The sequence below is a fragment of the Oncorhynchus clarkii genome, chromosome 1 (genome assembly GCF_045791955.1).
Source record: "Oncorhynchus clarkii lewisi isolate Uvic-CL-2024 chromosome 1, UVic_Ocla_1.0, whole genome shotgun sequence".
Lineage (NCBI taxonomy): Eukaryota > Metazoa > Chordata > Actinopteri > Salmoniformes > Salmonidae > Oncorhynchus > Oncorhynchus clarkii.
Window position 1 is genome coordinate 49,942,821 of NC_092147.1, and position 6,270 is coordinate 49,949,090.

The following is a 6,270-nucleotide window of genomic DNA, read 5'->3' on the forward strand; positions in this document are numbered from 1 at the left end:
ATATGCAAAAAAAACACATTTTCAAATTCACATATGCATATAATACTCACTTGTACATGTGTGAAACAGAACAAATATAAGCATTATTATTATAGTGCAGTGATGATAATATGGACACTGGAGTGTAAAACCATGCAGCAATTTGGTGAATCCAGTCAGACTTTAGTTGCTGGTTTTACCGGACACGTTGCTCGATAATTTACCTTTCAACAGGTGCTTTGGGGACAGGAAGATACAAATGCAATTTATGCTTCAACACAAATTCACTTGCCTTAAGATTATATCAAATGGAAGATTCACAAGCACTATTTGAGCCACACAAAGCTTGTTTTGCCTGTGTTAAGGTTTTGTTCTCTAGATCTCAGATATTGTATATGTATATATATATATATATATATATATATATATACATTTTAAATGTGTGATAGCCCGGCCTCAGTTTATTGTTTGGCTTTGCTACTGTTTTGTCTGTCTCTGTCCCTTTATCTAGTCACTTCCCCTTGAGTTAAAACAAAACACTGAGCAGATGGAAGTCTTTCTTTCCCTAAGGTCAGACCACATTGCACACAACAAGCTATAATATTGTAGCAAACGGCGACAGAGCAGCACTTGTTGGTCTCTAACCCGAGTCTCCAAGCCCGTAGCCAAACACTCTAACCACTGCTACAATATTGTCATGTAAAAATGAATGTTACAAATATTTTTTTTAATATTATCGTTTGCGTGATTTCTTCTTGTATGCATTGAATCCAGGCGAGTCTTAAGCGAGTTTGCTGTCCATGTTTGAAATAAGCAATTCTCAATGCAAACAGCACATTAAACATCAAAGGGGAATTACTCATGGCCAGACATGAAAGAGGCGCTCATTTAAGAGTGAAATCGCATGATATACAGTCAGGGCTGCTGTGAGATGCCACATGCTCTGGTCTGTTTGTCTGTAATCATTTCTAAGCACGTAATGGCCAGCCTTTTCTTTGGTTGGAATTCACGATCTGGGAAGTCATAGCCTAGCTGTTTACCTGCCTCTCTTTCTTCTCCTCCCAAACTAAATGGCCACTCATGTGAAAGTGTGCATTTCCTGTCTGAGCGTGCTCTCTATATGTGTGCGTATGTCTGCTCCAGTCCCGTGCAGCAATGCCGGCCCAGGTTTGGCCTGGATCCATGGTGCGGCAGGCCCAAACCTGCAGCTGGGAGAACGAGGCCTGGCCTAGCGGATGGAGGGAGGGATGTATTTAGCTGGCGCGTTTGTGCCCCTGGTCTCCTTTGTAGAGCCAGCTGTGAAGTATGTGTTTGGGACAGTGGTGCAGTGCGGGCCTGCAGATGTTTGGCCATAAAGAGCAGCACTTCAAAAGAGAAGAGACACCCCCCCCCCCCCCCCTTCCTCCAGCCCCTCTCTTCTAGGACACAGCTCCACTCTGGAGGACTTTCAGCGAGGGGAAACAATGCAGACTTGGGCCCTGTAATCAGCGGCCACTGACAGGTGTTGTGAAGAATAAAGGGCTAGTTCTGAACTGGAGAAACAAGTTTAGACCCAAGTCACTTTCTATGCTGTTGTCTCACATTATGGAGCAGCAGACTGGTCTGTCCTGGCCAGTCAAGGCTTTATGTCTGTAAACTTGGGACATCTTGAACTTGACTGCTGCTTGCACTCCGTCTGTCCAGGAACACAAGCTGGTAAAGCAGTCTTCAATGTGAAACAAACCAGGAAATGACAACTGAGTTACGTGTGTGAGCTGGGAAAGCTTATGCTAGTATTAACAGTGTGTGTTGTTACAACAGCTGGGAACTGGAGCACTCCAGATTAACCTAAAGTGTTTGGGTTATCTCATTAAGGATCCTTTTCATGCTCTGACAATTATGTGTACATGTGTTTTTTTTTTTAACCAACGTTTTAGTCCTTTTAAACCCCATCTGTTTGAAGCTCTTTAGAGCTGGATCACACACGACTGCAGGGACCACAGAGGGAAATGTGAAGTAGTAGTACTGGAGGTAGCAGCAGAAGTACTGGAGGTAGCAGCAGTGTTGTATTTACTGTGTTATCTCCCGTTTCTTCTCTAGAATCTAGCCAAGTTCATAATCTAATAGAATATCATGTGTTAGATTCAATCAGAATGTCCCATCGTCTAACAACTGTACAATAGGGGTTCCTCAGGGAACTAGCTTAAGGCCTATACCCTTTGGCATACAACGTGTCTAATTAATCCTAGTATCCTATCCTAATAGTGTCATAGCTACTGGTATAATATAACTGCTCAGCCCTCCAGTTAGCTCCATTGAAGCCGCAACTAGTTGACGAGCCCCAGGTGACGAGCAGAATAGGAGGGACATAGGAGGAACTTGTCACACCTCCAGTGTTTATGTGATTAGAATTCTCTCTAAGGGGGAATAGAACAACTTCTGTTCTCAAAGGTCAGTCTGATTTCCACTGCATTCCTGCTACATGTTTTCACATTTGCATCTGCAGTCAAACATTCCCATGATTCTCATCTGGCACTCCCTCACAGCTGAGATGGTGCAGCCAGGGCATGACAAAACAAAAAAGGCATGACATGTTTTTTTTTAGGCAGGCTGTGAAATGAACAAACAAATAAAAAGACACGACAAAAGCTTGCAATTTCTATCAAAAGTTGAACGGTTGTTCTCCATTTCAAGTAGTCAAACACGTAGATTCTAATGGAACATAAAACAATGGTTTATTTTTCTTTCATCAAACTTTCTTTTAATCTCCCTTAAGGTCATGCACAATGTGACACTCCTCTAATGACACATGTGTGTTTTTTCTCTGCACCTTCTCTGAGGTCGTTAAGACCACACACACCTTCATTTGACTGGCTCCTCCCTCTCAGCAGGGCTCTCCTTGATATCTAGTGCTGTGTTGACATGGACCGCGCCTCAGAGAGGATAATACTCCTGTCCTGCCGCTAGACTCCTATCATAGAGAGAGAAGAAGTGATGGCTTGGGGGGGGACGTCTCATCTCATTCATCAAAGCTGCTGAGTTCAAGCCCTGCCCTAACTCACCATGGGAAAGACGTATTATATCTGATCTGTCTGTTGAGCATAAGAAGCCGTCTCCTTTCATTTAGCAGCCTTTTGATCAAACGCTTCACTCGCAGGTATCAGATCCAGCAAAGGTTTGGTTGCGACAGGGAACAAGGTACTGTATCAGCACGAGGGATCACTATGAACTGGGATCTTATCATTTTATACATAATGTGGGACACTTGATTGATCTGCTGCACCACAGCTAACATGTTCCTCTGGATTAACGTTGGTAGTTAAAGGTCTTTGAGATTTGAAGTACTCTGTGAACTGTGACTACACCAGACACACCACTTCACTGTGATTATCGTTATTTATAATGCATTGTGCATTAGTTACATGCATGGTATTCCTTTCACATAATATGACAAATATGTGACGCAGTCAACATTTACTCCTATTTTCCAGCTGATTCCTCCTTTGCCACTGCACTGCCTGTGGGGGTTGATGTCAAATCAATCAGAGACTATCAGTCCAAAACGCTGCCGAAGCTCCCCCCCCCCCCCCCCCCCCCCCCCCCCTCCCCCCCGTGTGAGCTAAAGATCAAACGACCTATTAAGGGAAGACATTAAGCAGTGAGGAGGGTAGGTACACACACTTTGTATCTAAATCAAACTTCACTCAATGATTTAAGTCAACAGAAAGGGGCAATCAGTGAAACTTCGGAAGGGTACAAACATGTGCCCTTGGGACACAAGCTTCCGAAATTGTAACATCGCCCTTCTTTTGTTATGACATAATGTTTGATATCGCTCAATCCCTTTGTGTTTGATGGAATAATGGGACAGATACTTTCCCAGTGCAGTAATAACAATGATAAATCAGTAATAACACTAATAACAGAAATAACACTTGTCCTACAACTGTAGAACTTCCATATAGCTGGATGACCCTGGTTATCTGACAGCATTACAAACTCTCAAAGACAATCTGAGGGGGGTGAGCTGCATAATAAACACTTTAAAAGCATTATTAGTGGAAATAAACATCAGCATGTTGAGAGTTGCACTCGGGGGTTTCTAATCATCAAACAAATGAGTCATCAGTGAGTTTCCCAGCAGGTGAGCAGTGAGTTCTCTGGGTGTTTGTCCTGCGTATGAGTGCGTGTCTGTCTGTGCATACCCGCGTATTTGTGTGTATCTCCCACCCAGCGTGGAGTGACACTACATCTATACGGGCAAAGGCTGAGTGTCACGCCCTGGTCTTAGTATTTTGTGTTTTCTTTATTATTTTGGTCAGGCCAGGGTGTGACATGGGTTATTTATGTGGTGTGTTTTGTCTTGGGTTTTTTGTAGGTTATGGGATTGTGGTGTAGTATAGTTGTCTACGTAAGTCTATGGTTGCCTAGAGTGGTTCTCAATCAGAGGCAGGTGTTTATAGTTGTCTCTGATTGGGAACCATATTTAGGCAGCCATATTCTTTGAGTGTTTCGTGGGTGATTGTTCCTGTCTCTGTGTTTGTTTGCTCCTGATAGGGCTGTTTCGTTTTTTTACATTTAGTGTTTTTGTATTGTTCGTTATTATCTTTATTAAAGATGTATCAAGATAACCACGCTGCATTTTGGTCCTCCTCTCTTACGACGGAAGAAAACTGTAACACTGAGTTATCACTAGGAAGTGTTTCCTAACCCTAATCCTCTGGGATGATGGGCAAGATCTGAAATAAGATACCTTCTACACACTAGAAAACAAACCAATTTAAGTGGGTTGCGTCAGTGGGTTGAGAGACAAGGAGTTAGTCTGAGCGAAGGCTTTTCCTGATGACCACAACACGCCCCTAGCCCCTTTTTGAAGATCCTGTGGCTCTGGTGTTCACAGATCCAAAAATAGTGAAGGACTGGATAGGTGAAAGTAGCACTGTGATGGCCCCAAGCTACAGTGGCCCTATGAAATGCTAAATAGTGCCAAATTGCATTTACCTATCCACCAGTCAGCATATTTAAAAATGGTATGAACTAGAGGTCGACCGATTAATCGTAATGGCCGATTAATTAGGGCCAATTTCAAGTTTTCATAATCAGAAATTGATATTTTTGGACACAGATTTAAAAAAAAAAAAATTACACCTTTATTTAACTAGGCAAGTCAGTTAAGAACACCTTATTTTCAATGACGGCCTAGGAACGGTGGGTTAACTGCCTTGTTCAGGGGCAGAACGGCAGATTATTACATTGGAATCAATCTTGCAAGCCTGTTACGCGACTGCAGTAAGAAGCCAATTGCAAGCTAGCATTAAACTTATCTTATAAAAAACAATCAATCAATCATAATCACTAGTTAACTACACATGGTTGATGATATTACTAGTTTATCTAGCATGTCCTGTGTTGCATATAATCGATGCGGTGCGAATTCGCGAAAAAGGACTGTCGTTGCTCCAACGTGTACCTAACCATAAACATCAATGCCTTTCTTAAAATCAATACACAAGTATATCTTTTTAAACCTGCATATTTAGTTAATATTGCCTGCTAACATGAATTTCTTTGTGTCACTTCTCTTGCAACAGAGTCAGGGTATATGCAGCAGTTTGGGCCGCCTGGCTCGTTGCGAACTTTATGAAGACTATTTCTTTCTAACAAAGACAGCTAACTTCGCCAAATGAGGGATGATTTAACAAAAGCGCACTTGCGAAAAAAGCACAATCGTTGCACGACTGTACCTAACCATAAACATCAATGCCTTTCTTAAAATCAATACACAGAAGTATATATTTTTAAACCTGCATATTTAGGTTCGCAGGCAATATTAACCAGGTGAAATTGTGTCACTTCTCTTGCGTTCATTGCATGCAGAGTCAGGGTATATGCAACAGTTTGGGCCGCCTGGCTCGTTGCGAACTAATTTGCCAGAATTTTACGTAATTATGACATAACATTGAAGATTGTGCAATGTAACAGGAATATTTAGACTTATGGATGCCACCCGTTAGATAAAATACGGAACGGTTCCGTATTTCACTGAAAGAATAAATGTTTTGTTTTTGAGATGATAGTTTCCGGATTCGACCATATTAATGACCTAAGGCTCGTATTTCTGTGTGTTATTATGTTATAATTAAGTCTATGATTTGATAGAGCAGACTGAGCGATGGTAGGCACCAGCAGGCTCGTAAGCATTCATTCAAACAGCAATTTCGTGCGTCTCGCCAGCAGCTCTTCGCAATGCTTCAAGCATTGCGCTGTTTATGACTTCAAGCCTATCAACTCCCGAGATTAGGCTGGTGTAAC